At 33.4% G+C, this 23,174-nt stretch overlaps 1 pseudogene; it reads right to left on the bottom strand.

Moving 5' to 3' along the window:
- Window positions 1-20,556: 20,556 nt before the first annotated feature.
- LOC149175163 (pectinesterase-like) lies at window positions 20,557-22,418 on the bottom strand (annotated as a pseudogene).
- Window positions 22,419-23,174: the final 756 nt, after the last annotated feature.

The raw sequence follows: 23,174 nt of genomic DNA, 5'->3' as shown, positions 1-23,174 counted from the left end.
AAGCACTCAATGCCTTTGTCATAACAATCCACCTTGGTTATGTGAAGGTACAACCAATCCATGCCCAAAAACATAGTTTATGATCCCAATGGTAATACATTCAAATGTGTTGTGGTAGGCGTACCATTCAAATCAAATGAACAAGCTCTTACCTAGTGATGAACTTGTTTATTTGTACCTATAGCCAACTGCACTAACCAAGATTATGCATGCAATTTTTTATTCAAACCACACTTATCCACCAAGTCATGACTAACATAGCTATAATTAGATCCAGGGTCAATCAAAACAGAAATAATTGGATCACAAATCTTACCATCCATCTCAATGATAGATGCCTAATGGTTTTCCTATTTGTTATCCAGTGCTACATTGATACAAGGAATGCTTTGACCAACATCCCCAATAGTCTGCGCCTTCCGTGCACTATATATATGAGGCCTACCACCCTGATTCTGTAGAAAATCTCTCCTGTGATGATCTTTTCCACAAGTCCAACACTCTATAGGCTTCTAGCCTGCATCCTTGTTCTACTCCTTAGATCGATGTCCTTGTCCTCTGTCAGATGCACTAAACTTCTTATATGGCACTATATTCTCTTTATTACCTCAATCCTGAGGTCTTTCCCTCTTCTTGTCCCATTTTCCTTTCCTATTTTCATTACCTTTCCAATCTATCTTAGTCTCAGATCTATGCTTCGATTTCTCATAGCAGTGATTTAGCTTACAGATGGCCTCCTCCAATAATCTAGGCTCATTAAACTCAATGTTGTCTTTGAATGCGATCGGTAACCCACTAGTGGATCTCCGAATCTTGGCCTTGCCCTCCTTGAGGTAACGCATATACCTCAGTAGCTCCAAGAACCTGCTAGTTTACTCCTCATCTGTTATCAGTCCAATCTTTAGCTCATAGAATTCTTTTTCGCTCTCATCAAAGTATCTATTCGATAAGTACTTCTTCTTGAATAGTTACTTGACTCATTCCAAGTCAATTCCTCCTCATGAATAGCTCTGACATTCTTCACATATTCCCACCAAATATCTATTTTACCTTTGAAACTGAATGTAGCTATTTCAGCTTTAATGTTCTCTGAGTAATCATGCAACTTGAAGAACTTCCTCATGTCAAGAAAGCATGCATATGCATCTTGTGATTTCTTCATCTCCCCAGAAAATATAGGTGGATTTTCTTTCTTAAACTCATCCAGAAAATATCCCCTATCACTCCTCTTGTAAGGGAAATAACGTTGACAATCATAGTGCCTATCTGAACCAAAACTAGAATAGTCCCTGTTTCCATCGCGTCTCTTATCCAAAGTACCCAACAACCTGCCATCTCTCACTACGTCATCTCTATCTGGCATGTGACCACCATACGACCTACTGCCATATGCCCCATTAGTTTCATTCTCCTACTCATGGTTGATCCGTAGGAGTCACTTTTGCTACAATTCTGACAAACTCTGAAGTATCAATGCATTTACCTCTGCTTGTTTCTCCTGTGCATGTATGATTATGTCATTGTCTTCCTTAAAATTCCTTATTTTTTCCTTCAAGATTCTCAGTGTGTCTGCCAAATAAAAAGGGTGTCCAACACCACGTTGCTCATTTGATCCATAGGGAGAGTCTCGGGAACTATAATCTAGCATATTTATACTCATGTTTGATATTCTTCCTGCCAGGTATATCATGTCAGCTAAAGAAAATCACAATAAACCAACGTAACTTATGATAATTCGGGGAGGATGCCTCATCTACAAGATCAATAAATCAACGTAATATATGTATAACATAATCATGAAAACATATATACTTATAATACATAAGCATATAACTATATAACCCATCATTATACCTAGAGTTTAATCATGAATTCATTACCATATGAACTACACATATTGTGACCTCATCCATGAAAACAACGACCACGTCACTGTACACTTCACCACATGTGAACACTAATGTTCATAAGCAATGCATAATCAAACACACACTCATGGTGATGTACTCCACAAGAATACCATTAACTTCCCATGGAAACCTCATTACAACGATGACCCATGCCATACAAATGCAACAAGAACATGGTCTTACAACACAAGAAACACATAAGCAACCGACATGAATGCATAACCAACACACAACCCATCTAGTCTGAGGGGTGAACCATGCTTTGATACTAGAACAACCTGATCCTCAGAAGAATGTTGATGCTTCATTGGCACTAGATTTTCTACCTAGTTTTGTTATGGCTAGTAGATGTCACCTCGTCTTTACCGTAGTGACCCTGGAAAGTCACTAGTGTAACTCTTATATTGATTGTGACTCAACATGTCATTGAGTGCATCTTATGTTTTGACACCTTGTGTATGCTTGAGGGGTCATTTTGATACGATACTCATTTGTAGTGTGTCTTATCACTTGTGCTAATAGTAGTCTTTGACCTTGAGAGCGTTGTTTATATTCCACAAATGCCTCATCACATCAAATCTTTGTGGGCCACCATGAAATTTCATGAGCATCACTAAAACACATTTTCCAACTGAGAGAATGAAATCATATAGTTCAAGGGCTAACACACAACAGTCCTGATTGGCATAGAATCCTTAAAAATTTGTGCTTGAAGGAGGAAATGTCTAAAAAATTGATGGCTTGAGAATGAAATTTCAATTTCTCTCCCAGTGATTGTGAATAATCTACTTATCACATCTCCAAAATTTTTCTACCACAAGAATGATTTTACAACCTCAAAAGTGGTTACCGTTGACCCTTGGCATTGCTTGAACAAGATTGATATTTTGTTGAGATCCATGTATCATGAACTAATCCCACACAAATGTATACATGGTGGGAATCTATCGGTATGTTAAGCTGTGATTCTCTCTTTTGGGGAAGCATGATACCAAAATGTTGCAAGGAGATAGAGCGTAGAAAGAATTATAATTTTTATAAAATGTGAGAGAACCAATGGATACAAACCACATGAAGCATACGTACAGTTTTAGTTGTAGATAGAAACTTGTGCCACCTTGAATAGTAAAAAAACAAAAAAAACCTATGAGAACACTATCTCTAAGAAAAAAAATGGTCACAGGTTCAAATTTTACATAGGTTGTAGGTCGATATCATTTTCCCTAGGCATACACTATGTCAATGCCATAACTGGCTGAAAATATGGACTAATAGTTTTATACTTTATTTTGACACAAGAGAAGTTACAAGATGAATATTCCAAGATCATTACTAAAATTAGTAGTCAAAGAAAAATGAAAATTTAATAATCAATTTTTTTGAAATTCTGTGATTAGGGTTTGGTTTGAGGAGAATGGTGGGTTGGGGCGTTGTGCTCACCACCTTGAAGAATGAAGCACATTATGGTGGGGGTGGAATGGACACCACCATGCATGCAAACACATGAAAATTTACTATCACTTAATATCCATGATGAATGTCAATTGTAGACATAAAGGGAAGTGACATGTCCAGTTGTGTTACATCCTTACAAGTTAATCACATGTTACCTTTGATAGAGAAATTTGGCCTGCTCTTATGGCGATTTTTAGGCCTTTGCATGGTGATTGCTTACAATTAATTTAGAAATTTGGTAGTGGGGAATTTCGAGAGCATGTTTGGTGGACCAAAAACCTGAAGGGAATCTCTTTAATAATCATGCTAACGATATTTATGCTCTAGTTCTCAATGGCTCCATGTCAAGAAAGAGAGTTAGGAGGTTAAGGTGTGTGTAGACATGAGAATTATGGGGATTGGTCACTTTCAGTGTTTATGGTTCTCAGAGATTTGTGTTGGTCTCCTACCCACAACACTCGATGATTCATTCTCTTCGATTAATTCTAAAGTCGTCTAGTTTTGCTGCAACATCCTTGCTTAGTGTAAGGATTGTTAGTTTAAAATTTTCTCCTAGTCTAGGCATTGTGATTTGGGTTTCTATTTGGCTACTTCCAATTTTCAATTTAGATTTTTATTCCACTAGGTCCCTTTACCAGAGTTAGGGTTGTGTCTTAGTATATGTTGTCTGATTTTGTCTATATCTATTTATGACTATTCTGGGTTGTTGGTCTTTACCCTGCTTGAGCATTGTTGAGAATCCTTTTGGAATTTCCCTCCCTATCCTGTCATTGTTTGTTTGTTTGTCTTATTCATTTTGATTTCGCTCTCTCAGCTAGACCCATGTTGAACCTTGAAAGCATTATTAGTATGTCGAGGTCCCTAGGGCCACAACTGAGCCCAACAATAAGACTAAGAGGTTAAGACCTTCCATTCAACTATCACCCTAGAAAATCATAGTGTAATCTAGTACCTACAGACTATGTTAGTGAGTTACAGACACATCTTATATGATTTGGAGCTTATAGAGGAAATTGGGTAATGGATTCTTGACAATGGCCACACTAGGGTTTGAAAAAGAAATATTTCCAAGCATTATCTCTGTATTGGAAAATGAAAACCTTGTTAGGTAGGGTCTGTACTGAGAGGCAAGTCGATAGGTTAATCTTTTCGCAAGTCTTGAGGATGTGAAATGAGAAAAAATAAATCAACAATTCTATATGGAGAGAATGGACGCCTGTATGGCTCAAATGGAACATCATATCCCATGCATTGCAACTAAATCTTCTCCTTCATGATCTAGTCTGAAAGATCCATCACTTGTTACTTCTTCTTAATATTAACCATTAAATGTTTTTTGGTAGTTTTTTGTATTTTAATTATGAAGTAGATACTCTAGTTATGTTAAAGTTATTAAAAATAATGCAATTTTGGACTAATTATTCTATAAGAATGTGGTAAAAAATATCTAGTTTCCCATTGAGCAGATTGCCATGATAAAACATGCTAACAATGACTAGATAAATGATATATTGAAAATTTTCTTTTGGTGAAGTAGTACAATCTAGGCTTAAAAAAAATCCTTTTAAAATAAAATTGAATTCATATAACCTCAACAAAGATAATAATTAGAAACTCACTCAAAACTAGAATTCTTTAATTTAAATGCTTAATAATAATAACAACTAATAGAATCTTGAAATAGAATCTTTCTAAATTGTATTCTCTTTTCTATTATTTTCTTGAAGTAGAATAAATGGATATACATTGGATGTAAAATTAACTATTATTGAGCATCATTCCAATTAGGCTCATGATGATAATCCCAATTGAATGTTAATGATTAAAGTATTTATAACTTTTAAAAACACAATGTTTTTGTCTTTTTAACTATTCCTGTGAAAGGTGTTTAATTTGTTGGAAGTAATGCATCCATATGTTTTTGTGAATTTTCATTGTGAGTCCCTAGGTGTCATTCTAGAAGTAGTTATCTCCCTATCTGTGTGAGTTGTCTATGAGTCATAGATCCACCTTTTTTGGATCTTTACATCTAGAAGTCGGTGATCTAATTCTTATATATGTAATTTCCTTATGTGATCAATAAACAAAGTGTGTGATTTGTTGTGTGTATAATCTATCTTAGCTCTCTTCTATTTTAGTAATATGGTATCAGAGTTGGTACTGGCTTGAATCCCTTAAGGGAGGGCCAAGAATATGTGAGGGATGCTGAGTGTGATTATTTTTGTACATATTAGTATAGATGTGTGAGAGTTTATTTTTAATGTGTGATTTCCTTTTGTTATCCTGTATGTGTGGATCTATTTGTTTGCATTAATCTTCTTCAAGAATCATCATATCCTTCCGTTATCCTGCTATCTGTAAAGTTTTGTTTGTTCTTATCTACCCGTAACTTGCAAAGGAGTTAAATTCATGCCTACATGGTTTTGTGAAAGTTGTGTTCACTATCATATTATAAATCTAAAAAATTGTGCCCAGGAACTATACATGTTGTTGCACAAATCTGGATTTGTGATCTGGGGCGGAGGAGTTTCAAGTGGCCAATGATATATGTCAAAAGTGTTAAAATTAGAGGCGAATCTCAATTTTTCGCTTCTGCGGGAAGAGATCTCTGCGTCAGATGTTTATGTTGCAATCTTGTTCTCATACCAAATTTTTGAGTTTGCATTTTAAACATATTAAGTCTAGTCAGCTTAATATGTGAGTGTAAGTTTATTGGAATTGACCACTCTAACAAATGTTGCTTTATGAAGAAAGGAAAGCTCCAAGACAAATATTGAACCAGATGAGAAAATTTTGACCAGTGCTAAGGAGGGACATTGTGACTTGTCTATGCCTGAATGACAGTTGATAATTTGATGATTATTGAGTTTGTAGTTCTGAAATGTCTTTGTCAAGTACTTTTCTATTTCTTTCAATTTTGATTATAAAAAGGGTTGGTGGTTCTTAAAATGGAAGCCCTGGTGTTAGAAATATCAATTCTTGTGTGTTAGTAAGGTCAAGTTGTTTCATCAAATTTTGAACACACTCAATATACAAACCTCCATCCTAGCAACTGACAAATAACCGAAGGCGAAATATCCGACAGATGGTGGTTGGTTCATAGGATGGTTCATTACTTGACGACTCTTATCGTGGAAGCCCCGACGAGGTGATGTGTCAATATTGTTGATATTTCAAAGTTCAGCACGATGGTCAGAGGTAGTTAAGTTTTAAATGGGGGTCAAGTAACAACTTGAAGATGTGGTGGTGAAAGAGCAGAGTTTGCAAGATTACAGAGTGGATGTGAGTGCCGATCAAGAACAGTCAGACAAAGATTATCTTTGTTGTTGTAATATGTGTTTTCAATGTTTTCCATGTAAGCATTAAGGGAGGGTGTTGGAAGCAATGCTTCCATGTGTTGTTGTGAATGGTCATTGTGATTCCCTAGGTATGATTCTAGAAGTAGTTATGTCCCTATGTGTGTGAGTTGTCTATGAGTCATAGATCCACCTTCTGCAGATCTTATCATCTAGAAGTCGGTGATCTAATGCTTATATATGTAATTGCCTTATGTGACCAATAAATAGTGTGTGTGATTTGTTGTATGTACAATCTCTCTTAGCTCTCTTCTATTCTTCTAATATAATTAAAACCACAATGTTTTGGTCTTTTTAACTATTCTTGCAAAAGGTGTTTAATCATTATGAAAAATCTATGTACAATAGAATTAATTTTTAAAATTATTTTGTATTATAATTTTTTTTTTAATTTTGGTTAAAAATTGCATGTAAATTAAACACAATTGTGATTAAATTTGAAAGCAAATTCAAATTATATAATCTTAATATAGATAAATAAAATTATAAATAATAAAGGAAGCTATAACCATGCAAATTAACAATGTTACAATTTCTAAATACAGGCATTAAGAAAAGTCTTTTGGTAGAAATCACATAACATAAATTTTTGGCCGACACGTTTAGAAACAACTAGTGTGGTTCATCATGAGGACTAGATGGCTTAAATAGAGAGAAATGTAAAGACCATAATTTCAAGTAACGACTATTTTTGGAAAATAATATTTAAATTAATTTATTAAAATCAAATATTATTATTTTTTTTATGAATGAGAAATAATTGAAAAATATAACTAACAAGAATAAAAAAATCAAAGTCAATAATATTTAAATTATGATATTAATTTATTACAATTGTTGTATTGTAATAATGCTATTTTGATGTGTAATGTAAAAAAAATCATATAAATATAAAATAATAAAAATTAAAAAATTATTATAAATTTAGATTTAAATGTTTAATTTTTTATACAAAATTTGTTTTTATTTTTATGATTGTTAAATTATAATATAAAAATATAATGCATAAATATGATATAAATATAAGATATGAACAATGTAAAGATAAAACAAGTGTAATGTGCTTCTTAGTACCTATCCCTTATGCAAAAAGTAATTATAAGATTACAAAGCTTGACTCTTAATCAATGCTCTGGTATAAGGGTATCAGAATGGTTAATGGTTTTTTATCCAACATATGAACATTATTTATATTCTTAGAAGTTAGTGAAATTCATTGGAAATGGAAAGTAGGGCTTTCCAATGGTAAGAAACCCATAATTCCTAGGAGTCCACAATTAATGCAGATTTTAAATTTTGCAAATTTTAGAATGCATATACTCACATGAAAGGAAAGTATATATGAAATATGTGCTTCCTTAAAGAAAAGCATGTGTACCTAGTGAAAATCTCTTTAAAATTGAATTAAGTGGAGCAAGAATACTAGACTAGATATATCTTAGCCAATAGAATTAGTAACAAGAATTAGTAATGGTCAATTACGACCATTACGACCAGATAACGATATCAGAGTTGTTGATGATCAACCCTATAAGAATTATGCTCACTAATTAATCAACGAAGTTTGATTTAGAACTAGCCTCTGTGTTTTAGAAATTATGTCGACTATATATATATATATATATATATATATATATGGTCTAGCTTGTTGTTGAGTGTTTATTTGTTGTGTTTTTGAGTCAACCTCATCTTAAACAAAGCCTTGGTGTACATCACTTATCAAATTAGAGAATTGAGGAAATATAAAAATATTACAAGTTATATGCAACATGATATATTTGGAAAGTCAATTTAAATTTATTTTTAAATTAAAATAAGCATTGTGTTGCAATGTTTTTTTAATGTTTCTAAATAACTCCTACCTTTAACAAAATATGTCATTTTTATCACAAATTTTGTAATGTTGATGTTTCTAAATTGAATAGTGTTTTTATACATATTTAATTCAAAATTATTTATTTATAAATATAATAAGCCCTTATAAGAAAAGTATATTAAAATAATAAATATTTAAAAAGAAAAACACTAGAATTACTTCTCTTAAAACTAGAATAAATAATACTAGATATATAAATATAAATCCATCCCTATTTGAAATTTATTAAATATTAAAACATCAAAATAAATTTTGAATAGTAAATCTATTATTATAAAAATATTAATAATTAAGATAAATATTTATTTCTTTATTAATTAATTTTTTGGAACTACTCATAATGTAAATATATGCCCAAAAATTTTCATTTTTTTGAATTTTTTTAAAACTATTCATAATGTAAATATATATCTAAATTTTGTCTTTGAGGTTTCTGTGAACTTCATAATTGTGTAGATCATCTTCCGGATTCATCGCATTAGGTTTCTTGTTGATCGACGTTTCGAACCAGCAACGGTGGTTCATCTTCAGGATGTGAAAGATTATTGAAAGACTGGTCTTATTGTTCAGTTTAATATATAGATGTATGAGATGCATTGCCGACAGATATTAGGATTTATTAAATTATTATTGAATTATTCTATTTGTTTTAATTATAATTTAAATGTAATTATTCTATTATGTTTTCTTATTTTAACTATATATAAGATATTAGGGATTAAAATTATTATTTTATAGTTGTATTAATTTATATCCTCTCATAGTTTTATTGTAATTGTTTTACTTTGTATTTTATTAATTTTAATTATATTTCGTTTAATTATATGTTGTAATTATTTATTAAGGCTAATACATATTCCCTTATTCTATTTGTTTTAATTATAATTTAATTATTCTATTATGTTTTGTTATTTTAATTATATTTAAGATATTAGGGATCATAGTTGTATTAATTTGTATCCTCTCATTTATGTTTTATTGTAATTGTTTTTGCTTTGTATTTTATTAATTTTAATTATATTTATTTTAATTATATGTTGCAATTATTTATTAAGGCTAATACATGTTATCCTAGTTCTGGAATTTTTAAATTCTTGTTAAATTATATTTTAGGATGGTCATAATTTATTTTTAATTATAATGGAATAAATCATTTTTATTTGTTCTTGGTTAATTAGAGGAGAATAATAGTTAGGGAGGGGTAAATTTGGATGATAGGATTGGAATCTAGTGTTCGCTTATGGTCCATCCATCATCTCTATTGAAGTTATTAGGGTGCTTGTTAATTTTTGTGGCTTCTCTAAATTTCCTTATGAAGTAGCGATCACTTCTAGCTAAGATGCGGGTATCTTCTATACAAATTTGGTGCTTAGTTTTATCAGAATGTTCAGCTAGAGCTGATGATTTGGATTGATTATATTTAATGTCAGCTGAGTGTTCCTGGATTCTTGTGTTAATGGATCTCCCAGTCTCACCTACACAAGGCTTGCCGCATGAGCAGGGAATTAAGTAGACACCCTTGTGATATTTAGGATCAATTTTGCCTTTAATAGGATTAAGGCAACTATGGATAGTGTTTAAGGGTTTGAAGGTGGTTAGAATTCTATTCTTTTTTAGGATGTGGGAGATTTTGTCTGTAGTCCCTAGTATGTAAGGGAGGTAGGCTTTTCCTTTTATATTATCAAAATTTTTATTTTTATTTGGTCAAGTGCTTGCCTTATTTATGGCTTTGACAGCTTGATGTTTGTTGTATCTATTTTTTAGAAAAACTTTAATAAGGTGTTCTTTTTCTTTTTCTAGGTGTTCCTCGTCAGAGATTTTGAGGGCTTTGGTTGCTAATGTGTTGAGGACTCCTAGTTTGTGGGTTGGGTGATGATGTGAGGAGGCATGTAAATATTGTTTGGTGTGAGTATTTTTTCTATATACCTGGTGGGATATAGAGCCATCATCATTCCTAGTGATGAGGATATCAAGGAAAGGGAGGCTTTTGTTGACCTTGACTTCCATAGTGAATTCTATGGAAGGGGATAAACTCTTTAGGTGTTGTTTGAAGGTTTCCAGGGTTTCTCTTCCATGAGACCATATGATAAATGTTTCATCCACATATCTTTTCCACAATTTAGGATTTAGGGGTGAGGACATGAGGGCTTTGTTTTCAAAGTCCTCCATGAATAAATTGGCAATACTAAGCGACAGAGGTGACCCCATGGCAACTCCACATGTTTGTTCATAAATATCTTCCATGAAGCTGAAAAGGGTTGATCTTAGGCAAATTTCTATGAGCCTTGATGTGTCAGGATCTGTCAGTTTGTAGATGACCTCCATGGCATTATTAATGGGGATATTGGTATATAGCGAGGTGACATCAAAACTAACCAAAATGTCATTTTGATCAAGTTTGATGTTCTTGATTTCTTCATTTTTTCCATATAGGGAAAGCTAGTTACACCGAAGAGGCTCTCTTTTGAAAGAGCTCACCACCGACTTTTGTGTACCTTTTTATTTTCCACCGTATATTGGAAAAACAACTGTAATGGTTTTCCACGGTTGATTTGACTCTATTTTTGGGAAATGAATGCGCAAAGCGGACTGTTATGCGATTGATGCCACGTCGAGCCTTTCCCAGCATAGCACTGTCCCCATCTTCGTGAATCAAATACAGCTCAGAATACTTTAGAGAATTCCGGTTTTTCCTCACAGTCGAAGCCTTACGGATCTCCTTGTCCACAAACTCGATATCATTCTTGTACTTTTCGGAGCCTTTCCCTGAGGCAGAGAGACATTTGAGGTAATTCATGAAAATCCCTCGCAATCCATGACCAATTTCAACAATGAGGGGCAACTCTGCGAAATTAGTTCGGGAGTCTAGCTGTGGGTACTTAATAATTGCTACTCCCATAGGAAAACCAAACCTTTGACTGTCAATTCCCAGCATTTAAAAACAATTTTGCGACAACGTGCCATGTTACTGTAGATACTTGATTATATTCAACATCCAGGCACGCTTTTATTATGCATTTCGGGTCGCACTGTATTCGGTTATCAAAAGAATTACAAATCTAGCTTTGATTGAAAAGTTATCACAATATTTTGCATGAAATATTTGCACGCTTCTATTATTTATTTCGGGTCGCACTTTCTTCTGTTATCAAAAGAATTACAAATCCATCTTTTATTGAAAAGTTATGACAATAATTTGCATGAAATATTTGCGTGCCGTGAATCCATAATTATCGTTTGGCAAACACAAATATAGACAGAGGTCGTTGCTCTCCTTGTTAATGTCACGGTCATTGTTGGGATTGTTCGGATTTTCAAACCTTAGTTTGCGTATCCATATTGACTATGCATCATTATCTTGGCCGGGCGAGTAAACATTTATAAAAATAATTCTAAAGCGGTTGTTGATGAAAATCCTTTGGTAAATGTCACTTAATAATATGGTAAAACGAGTTTTTGATGAAAATCCTCCTGTGATTTGGTTTTGGTAACTAGCCTGTATCGTTTGATAACTAGCTTGGATTATATATTTTGTTTCTAATTGGTAAAAATCCAAGAGTTAAATATCCAAATCATTATTTTGGATTGGTATTATAAATAGGTCATATATTTGAGTATTTTAATATTAGCATTATTTTGGATTGGTATTGTAAATAGATCATATATTTAAGTCTTTTAATATTGTTGTTTTGGTGATATTAAGTTTTTGACAATTTTTTTATTAAATATTATTTAAAAAAATAAAATGAAAAAGTATTCACTTTATATTTTAAATTTTTCTATATAATTATTTTTTTAATAGATAAAAAAAATATTATCTAAATTTTTATGTTATAAAATATTTTAAAAAAAATAACAGGTCAAATCATCTCCGGTAATATGGTTATGGATGAAAATCCTCAAGCCGGTCTATCGTAATGATATGATACAACGAGTTTCGTAATAATATGATACAACTAATTTTTTGTTTGGTTTTGGTAACTGGTCAACATCATATATTTTGTATTTTGTTTGTGTTAATAAAAATCTAAAATTAAACATTGAAATCATTATTTTGTATTATACTCAAAATAAGCTTTAAAAATTTTCAATATCTTTTAATATTATAAATTTTAATATCTATATATATCTTTATATATATAAATGTAAATTTTTTAATATATATATATATATATATATATATATATATATAACCCCATTTTTAAATCAGTCTATCTAATTAATTTTTTTACTTGATTAAATAAATTTTTATTTAATTTTTTATAATATAGATTTTATTATTATTATTATGATTTTTTTTAAATATTTATAAAAAATAATTATTTTTTATAAATTTGGATTTTTTTAATAATATTATGCATCTTTATAGTTGGTATATTAAAAATAATAATATTTATTTTGGATTCTACTTAAGATAAATACGAATCTTTAAAATTTTATGTATACATTATCAAAACTAATAAATTTACATTTAGAAAATTTGAAAATGTTTATATATATTAAATTATATCCTTTTACATTTAAGGATATCTTAATTTTTAAAATATTTATGTGTACACCATCAAATCCTGGAATTTTCATCAAGCAAATTGTCTTTTCTTAGATAATTTGGAAATTTCTATATAAATTAAATTATATCTTTTTATATTTAGAGATTTTTTAAAAGAGTTTTATGTTGTCCTTCAAATCATGAATGTGTGTGAACTTTGCTTCAAAATGTTTTCATGGTCTTCTGTATTAAAATTATTATTTTTTTCTTTTTTTGTGTAATCTGAGTAGTTTTGAGAGTCTTGTTAGGTTTTAGACTATAATTATATGAGAGGTGCGTTTGATTACTTGAGTTTGTATTCTTCTATTCAATAAAAGGAGGGATACAAAACTAAGAGTATGGCATAACCAACAAAGAAAAACAACCTTTTACAAGTTCAATCTATTTACCTTTTACAGTATGTGGATGTGTCCAAATGTTAAATGCTTTTCTATGTCCAAATGCCAAATGTTGATTTCCAGCTATGAAGATAGAACATTAGTTTTTGGCTTCAATGTGTAGAGACAATGCCTCATATGTTAGCATTTCTAGCTTTTTAGGGGCTGGAATTTCCTTGTAGTCATGACTTTAGAGTGTTGTAACTCTCATTGTGCCATTATGTATATCTTTTTCAAGTAATATATGTTGTATTTCCTTCACTGAAAAATAAAAGAAAGATGGAATCCATTATAACATCTTATTTTGTAGGTGACAAAAAGACATCATTTCTCATGGCTGATAAAAGTATGCATATGAACTATAAGAACTTGTGGTAGGTACATTAAATAGAGATCTCTTTTGAGTTGTAAAATTTATAAATAAAAATTTATGGGTATTTGTGATATTAAAAGGGTTTTTGAAATTAAAATTTCGTTATGGACTTAGGAGCATGCATTTAATAGTGAGTTCTGTTTTTGATAAGATGATTTTCTCAAACTACTATTCCTTCTATGTATCTTTGCATCTTTAGAGACAATTACTAGTAATAAATCCTACCGTTTAGAATCTCGATACAAAATATGCAACCCATAGTAAAGTTTTTGATTTTCAATATGAAAGAACGCTAACAAATAGCAAACCAAATATGACTTTGGTTCCATTCAATTTTTTTAGTTTATCTTTTTATTTATTTTTTAAAATATCGCTGAGTTCTGGTAACATATTTTTGTTGAAATTATACATATTGGATTTTGCTAATACATTTTTTATATTAAAATTGCAAATTTATGCCGTTTAAATTATATTTAAGATATAAATTAATATAATTAAAAAAAAAGTTAATCATTTAGCGAAAGCTAGTAACAGATCCTGGAAGCCAAGATAAGGTTTTTTATTTTTTTATTTGAATGGACGTTAAAAAATAGCAAACCAAATATGACTTTGGGTCAATTCAAATTTTTTGTTTATCTATTTATTTATTTTTTAAAATATTGCTGGGTTTTGATAATATAACTGTTGTTGAAATTATATATATTATATTTTTGTAATATATTTTTTTATATCGAAATTACAAGTTTAGGTTGTGAATTAATTGAAAGTTAATTGTTTTTTACTAAAAATAAAATCAATTTAATTTATCATTCAGTAGATATAACAAGAATAATGTAAGAATGTATAGAAATATAACACAAAAAATGGTATAAAGATCCGATGGGGGTAATATAAATATGTTTAGTTTTAGATAGATTTTATTGGAACAAAGGGAAAACTATCATACAGAAAGAAGAAGAAGAAAACGCTAATATTAAAAATGTTATTAAAGAGAAATTTTAGATGGAGTTAAAGAGAAAAAGAAAATAAAAAACTTGTTTAAATCTAAAATGTCAAAACTATCTCTTTATATGAAATAATATAAAGAAGAAAATAAACATTGTTAAAATAAGAACAAATTTTCATGAGCTTCATAATGAAATTGAGCAATGGTCAATTCACAAAATACAAGAATCTATGACCTTTGCGACACTAAGAGTTGAAGATAAAAAACATTTTTTATTAACATTGTCCAACTAATACTCAAATTTAATCTAAAATTTTATAATATCTATCGCTTTCTTGACATTTTAATTCAGCAAAGAAACCAAAAAAATTAATAACAAAATACAAAATACCAAGACAAAGAACAAATAATTCCAAATAAATAACAACAAAGCACCCTAGAAAGACAAATCGATATAAAGGGTTTATCATAATTTTTGTTCAATAACACTGTGTTACTTATTTGGTTGACTTCAAATATGCATTTAAAATTTTTAAATAATCTTATTCTACATTATTATATGATATGATATTTCTTAAATCATATTATTGGATATTTTACCACTTTTTATTTGGCACTAGATAAAATTTTAATTTTAAGGTGAGAGATACCAAATTTGAACAATGTTTTCTTGAAATGATATATAACAATAGCGGGTTTATAGATAAACCCGAGGTGTTTCTTTTGAAGTATGCTTTTTTCGAGATAATATGAACAGTAATGTTGTTGTAGTAGTATTGTTCGTTAATCCTATTTTTGTGAATAGTGAGTGCGCAGGAAAGAGAAGAGATGGCCCCTTCATGTAAGTACTGAACAATTTTATCCAATGTTCTGGGACTGCTTCAGACATCCTCCGGAGTCACCGTTTTATATAATGTCCTTCACAATTTCATATCATGCAATGCTTATGCATGGAGAAGCCCTCCTTGCCTGTTTCTAAGATTCAGTTCCAAACGTCAAAAAGAAAATTAAAATTAATGGTAATTACTATAATTAAAAAGTTACAGTATCTGCTATAAAATTTTGGTGATTTTCATGATAGTAGTACAATGAGACGTTCTTGTTTTAGGGCCTATAGCGCCGGATGAAAGATACGTTAGGATGTTGCAGTGAATTAAATGATTTTGCTTGGATCAGAGTTGCTATCACAATCACAATACATTACAAAACTATTTATTAAAGCTCAATATGATTTTATTTTATTATTATTCCATGGAACATGGATACAATACAAAAATCATAGAAATCGAAATACTGACACTACAGACACATGTTGGAATTTAATTCCAACTGCAACATAAACAGCTCGACAAAAATCTGATTTGTTGTGGATATTCTAGACTGTTGGATGCCTCAAAGTCGTGCCTGATATTTTCCACATTAATGTGCATTAAATTTTCAGCATTAAATTCCCCTGCAACGGCTGACTTCATTTCTTAAAAAGGCATCACCAATTGCTGCATTCAATACGGAGATAAGCTTTAGAAGATATTTGCATTATTTTATTGTTTAAAGTCAGATATTTTTTAACATATAAATGTAATGAACAACAGTTCTGTTTTAAGTTAAAAGAATGATAGAGAGTCTTTTCGTGTTGAAACAGAGTCTTTCTTGTAACGCACAACAGTGCTGAAACTGTAATTTTCTGAGATAGTGAAAATTTTGTTTGTGGAACTGAAGCGTTCCTGTTGTAATCCCTTTGTCAAGAGGAAGATGCTTTTCAGCATAGACTGGTGAATCCCTCTGTCAAGAGGAAGATGCTTTTCAACATAGACTGGTGAATCCCTCTGTCAAGAGGAAGATGCTTTTCAGCATAGACTGGTGAATCCCTCTGTCAAGAGGAAGATGCTTTTCAGCATAGTCATTGGTGAATCCCTCTGTTAAGAGGAAGATGTTTTTGTATCAGTTGGTTTATTATTTATAAATATAAGTTTTATTTGCACGTTGTTGTTATACTGTAACCAGAATATTTGCGCGTTGCTGTTACACCGTAAACAAAAAATAATCTTGACGTCAAAACAGAGTGTAGCTGATACACGAGTTTCAGCGTTGCTGAAACACCGATGCTGTTACACTACAAAAAGCAACTGACAAAACTACGTTGCTGAAACACCATATTCCGCAAATGATTTTTATTTCCACTGTGTTAAAACAGAGTATTGTTCTGTTTTTCAGTTTTTTTGGAATTATCAGAAATTCCCAACATGGTATCAGAGTTAGTCCAGGCTCTTTGAAGACATCAAAGAAGCTAAAGGAAGGTTTCTTGCTGCAACAGCTTCTCCAGCAGAGTGAAGACTCAGTCAAGAAAGATCGAGGTATTTCTCAAGTTTTCTGTGTTACTATTGAAGACAGTGAGTTATTTTAATACACAGTCAAGTATTTTTGAAGAGTGCAAGAATGGCCAGCACCAGCACTAGCATGGGTATTTTTAATACTCAGCTCCCACTACTTAATAGGAAAAATTATGACTATTGGGCAATAGTTATGAGAGCTTTGCTTTTCTTAGAAGATTTATGGGAATTTGTTGAACATGGTTTTGAAGAACCAGCAAATGAAAATGAGTTTAATAGCTTAACTCAGGCAGAGAAAGAGTCGTTGAAGAACTATAAGAAGGAGGATGCTAAGGCCCTCTACTTCTTGTATCGAGCAGTGGATGAGAGTGTGTTTCCAAGGATAGCAGCAGCCAAGACATCCAGAGAAGCATGGCAAACTCTCAAGACAGCCTATCAAGGCATGGAGAAAGTGAAGACAATAAAACCTCAGTTCATTATGGAGGAAGCTTGCGATAAAAGCTTAGAGAAGACAGTGAATGTGAAGACAATTGTGTCTCACGAAGAAGAAGAGGAAGGGATAGCAGCAAATAATCCTTCCTTGGTGGCTCCTCCTCCACCACAGCAAGTACAACAAACCACACCACAAGCTAGAATTCGAACAGCCTTGAGAAGTCAAGGAAGTGCTTCTCCAAGCACACCACAAGGATCAGAAATACCCTCAATAACAATATCAATCTGAATTCATTATTCGCTTTGTATTGTCATGTTGATGACCCAGTTCATTTTGAAGATGCTGTAAATGAAGATAAATGGATTGAAGCAATGAATGAAGAAATTGGTGCAATTGAGAAGATTAAAACATGGGAGTTAGTGGACCTCCCTGAAGGAAAAGATGCCATTGGAGTTAAGTGGGTCTATAAGACCAAAAGCAATGCTGAAGGAAAGATTGATAGGCACAAAGCAAGACTTGTCGTGAAAGGCTACAAGCAGCAACAAGGCAAAGACTATGATGAAACCTTTGCACCAGTAGCAAGGATGGAAACAGTCAGAATAGTGTTGTCTATTGCGGCACAACACAAATGGAAGATTTATCAGATGGATGTTAAATCTGCATTCCTAAATGGAGTGTTAAAAGAAGAGGTTTATGTTGAACAACCTCCAAGCTATGAAGCTGAAGGCCAAGAGCATAAAGTCTGCAAACGGAAGAAGGCTCTTTATGGGCTGAAGCAAGCTCCAAGAGCATGGTACAGCAGAATAGATGCTTGTCTAATTGAGAATGGGTTTGATAAGTGTGATGGTGAACCCACACTCTACATAAACGAGAATGATGGTAAGATTCTTATTGTTGTTTTATATGTAGATGATTTGATTTTTACTAGCAATGATGCTTCTCTCATTGCTGATTTTAAAGAAGTCATGAAAAGTGAATTTAAAATGACTGACTTGGGCTTCTTAAGATATTTTCTTGGAATTGAAGTAGACCAAAGTGAAAATGGTGTTTTCATTTCTCAAGTTAAATATGTAGAAGCAATGTTGAAGAGATTTAACATGCAGAATACTAAGGCAGCTATGACTCCAATTTTAATGGGGTTGAAATTGACCAAAGAAGACAGCAGCAAGGATTTTGATCCAAAATTATACAAGAGCATAGTTGGCAGCCTTATGTACTTGACTGCAACTAGGCCAGACAGTATGCATGCTGCGAGTTTAATCTCCAGATTTATGGAAAGACCGAAAGAGACTTATTAGCAGACAGCCAAGAGGATTCTAAGGTATGTGAATGGAACGAAGGGGTTTGGTCTTTTATACTCCTCATTTGAAAGTTTCATGTTGACAGGTTACACTGACAGTGATTGGGCTGGAAGTGTTGATGATAGGAAAAGCACATCGGGATATGTGTTTCATATGGGATCGGGAGCCATCTCATGGGCTTCCAAGAAGCAACCAGTTGTGTCTTTGTCAACAACAGAGGCAGAGTATGTGGCAGCAACAACAGCATGCCAAGCAGTGTGGCTGAGAAGAGTTCTCAGATATTTGTGTCATGAACAAGAAAATGGCACAACCATTTACTGTGACAACAGCTCAGCAATAACATTGTCTAAAAACTTAGTTTTTCATAAAATGACAAAGCACATAGACACCAAATTTCACTTCATATGTGAATTGATTAACAATGGTGAGATTGTTTTGCATCACTGCAGAATAGGGGATCAGTTTGCTGACATCTTAACAAAACCATTGGGAAAGAAAAGTTTTGATCATTTCAGGAAATGCCTGGGTATGCAGAAAAACCCAGCAGTTGAAATTAAGGGAGAGTGTTGGAATTTAATTTCAACTCCAACATAAACAGCTAGACAGAAATTTGATTTGTTGTAGATATTCCAGACTGTTGGATGCCTCAAAGTCGTGCCTAATATTTTCCACATTAATGTGCATTAAATTTTCAGCATTAAATTCCCCTGCAACAGCTGACTTCATTTCTTAAAAAGGCATCACCGCTTGCTGCATTCAATACGGAGATAAGCTTTAGAAGATATTTGTATTATTTTATTATTTAAAGTCAGATATGTTTTAACATATAAATGTAATGAGAAACAGTTCTATTTTAAGTTAGAATAATGATATAGAGTCTTTTCTGTAACGCACAGCAGTGCTGAAATAGAGTCTTTCCTGTAACGCACAACAGTGCTGAAACTGTAATTTTCTGAGATAGTGAGAAATTGGTTTGTGGAATTGAAGCGTTCTTGTTGTAATCCCTCTATCAAGAGGAAGATGCTTTTCAGCATAGACTGGTGAATCCCTCTGTCAAGAGGAAGATGCTTTGCAGCATAGACTGGTGAATCCCTCTGTCAAGAGGAAGATGTTTTTCAGCATAGACTGGTGAATCCCTCTGTCAAGAGGAAGATGTTTTTCAGCATAGTCATTGGTGAATCCCTCTGTTAAGAGGAAGATGTTTTTGTATCAATTGGTTTACTGTTTATAAATATAAGTTTTATATGCATGTTGTTGTTACACCGTAACCAGAGTATTTGCGTGTTGCTGTTACACCATAAGTAGAAAATAGTCTTCACGTCAAAACAGAGTGTTGCTGATACACGAGTTTCAGCGTTGCTGAAACACCGATGTTGTTACACTGCAAACAACAACTGATGAAACTGCGTTGCTGAAACACCAGTTTCAGTGTTGCTAAAACACCGTATTCCGCAAACGATTTTTATTTCTGCTGTGTTAAAACAGAGTATTGTTATGTTTTTCAGTTTTGTTTGGAATTATCAGAAATTCCCAACAACACAGACGATCTTCTTCAAAAGTTGAAAGTGAAATACAAACATAGATGAATTTCTTCAAAAGTTGGAAATGAAATACAGACAGACGAATTTCTTCAAAATTTTAGCGACGTCACTAATTTGTCGATCCGTCGATGTAGTCGACACGAGTAGACTGCAACCACGAATTACCTTGTATGAATTCTGCCACTGTAAATTTTCTCGCCTCTTGAGAACTTTTGATCACCCGATAGCCAGGCCATTTCATACGGTTTCCAGTAGTGGATCCTAGCCCTGTATTCATATATTCTCCATAATACAAAGTTTTCAAAGCAAAAGCTCCATCCCATTCCAGCCAGCCCGCAGGCTGAATAACGGCATCTATGTACGACTGCATGTAAACTGTTCGGGAATACTCCTTCCACGGCCTCCCCAGATAAGTTGGGAATGAGCTTTTCACCGGAACGAGGTCAGCATCTGGAGCGATCTTGTAGTTGTGGATGGAAGTTCCTGTGTTTTGGTTCGGATCAGTTCTGCCCTTTGCTGTGATGGCATTTTTCTGATTTGCACCGGGTTTCCTGGGGACCAGAGTGTAGCTCTGAAACACCACTGCGGCATTCCCAAATATGAAGTCTACGATGCCTGAAATCTTACATTCACTATAGAATTGATGAAGAGAATGTGCGTACAATGTGTCTTGGTACGCTGCAATCTTGCAGCGATAGAACATTGATTGGTCTGATCCTACTCGAAGAGCCACCACCTGATTTTTGTATGGGCCTGTTGTGTTGATGAACTCCATGTCTTGTGCCATAAACCCATTCCCTACAGCAGCTGCATTCGACCATGCTAAGAAGATTAGCTCTTGAAGGACTTAAGTAGTTAAACATAGTTGCATCATTTTCTAAGAACGGAAGGAGTGATGAATACTCTTGAATGTGAGGATTTAGGGATTTTGTGAGATTAAGATCCCTCAAACTGAATTTATGAAGGATTTAGAAGTGGGTTAGTGATTTACCAAATGTGGCGGAATTGAAAGTGGTGGATCCATCTATCACATTTCTGCTCCCTGTAACGATCGTGGCCTCCATGCCTTCTCCAATCAACATGATATTAGTCTTCGTTTGACCCACCTCCACGTTCTCCTTATACGTTCCCTTCTTCACCTTGATCACGTATCTTTTAGCACTTCTCTCTGGGGCTGCAGTTATGTCTTGTGAAATCGTTTTGAATTTTCTTGAGCCATCCTGAGCCACGATTGTTCGGCACTACGTCGTTTGGAGAGGAATGTAGGAGCCTCTGATTCCCTGCAGATAGCCATGAAGGAAAATCGTCCTTGATGGAATCGGACGGGAGGCATAGCTCGGGAGATGAATCAAGCCTTCCTGAATCCTACGCCGCCTTTGCTATTTCCAGAGAATTACTAACCAACTTCCTCAAGTTTTGCACACTGCTCTCAACCAGAACTCTGACGACGCTTTTTGGGTAATCTGATATTTCGTCCAAGCAGGTGTCCTGGTTGGTGATTGAGGCGCTAATCCACGTCTGTAAATCGCCGGCCTACTCTCGCGTGAAGGCCTTTAGATTGTGTCGTTTCAAAATAGATATAGAGCTATCAAGTTGGTCCCTCGTAATTTCCGTAAGCTCCATGCAATCTCGCAGAGCACTGGTTTGTTGAACGAATCTGAGAACGAGGGTGAAAGCTTTATTCGCCTTCTCCACGGCCACCATTAGAGCAACGTGAAGAAACTTCTTGGGTTGTGCAGGAGACAATCCCAAGCAAGGCGAGAGAGTGTTATGGCAGAGCTCCGGATAGAGAGTTTTGCTACAAACGACCTCAACGCTCTCCATTGGGTTTTGTGATTCTATGGATGGTACATCTTCAGCATGAATATTCAAGGGAGGGTAGAGGGCGTCGCAAATTGTGATCGCCACGAGAAGTACGGAAGCCGCATGGACTGGAATGGCTCTTTTCCTACTCTCTGTCTTTCCTTCCATCGCTTTGAGAAGGACTCAAACACAGAGATTGGGGATGGGTAATCTTGCTGTTATCTCCACTCCATCATGTGTTGGCGTTTTATAATGAGTTTTTGAAGTTGATTCCTTCCCCATCATCTTCGTTTAATGATTTACAGAGACAATTTACTTGTTTTATGACATTTTCCACCACACGCACGTAAATCTTATCCTCAAATTCAAATTCGAAGTGGATTGTCTTAATGGTCACATCAACATCACTTGGCATTTCAATCACATGGCTCTCTTGCTTTCCTTATCGTTTCAAAGTAGGTTGCTATCGGCAGGTTATCACCAGGTACTTGGCTTTCAATCGCATGGCTCTCTTGCTTTCCTTATCATTTCAAAGTAGGGTGGTGTCAGCAGGTTATGTGCAGCTAAGGCCCAGGATTTGATGGTAGGTTATGTGCAGGATTTGAATGACATGACTAACGGGCTTGTATTAGGCAATGATAGTTGTATTGGGCAATGGTAAGGTTATGCACTTTATGGACAATGCACTGTCAAACACGAGTCCATCAATAGAGACTAGGTTATGCACTTTGTTCATCCAGCAAGGGAAAAACTATTGACAATGTCTGGTCAAAGAAGAGTCCATCAATGGAGACTAAGTTATGCACTTTTTTCAGGCATCCAAGGAAACAATCGGGGTCACGGAAGGATGGTCCAGATCCTGACGATGAACATGAACACGTGCGTAGAAAATGGTAGGTTGAAGTGGTGAAATTGTTGATTAAA

Source organism: Pinus tabuliformis, chromosome 4_1, assembly GCF_031772625.1.
Source record: "Pinus tabuliformis cultivar Carrire ecotype Pingquan chromosome 4_1, CPIR1, whole genome shotgun sequence".
NCBI classification, from domain to species: domain Eukaryota; kingdom Viridiplantae; phylum Streptophyta; class Pinopsida; order Pinales; family Pinaceae; genus Pinus; species Pinus tabuliformis.
This window is presented reverse-complemented; position numbering and strand designations above follow the sequence as displayed.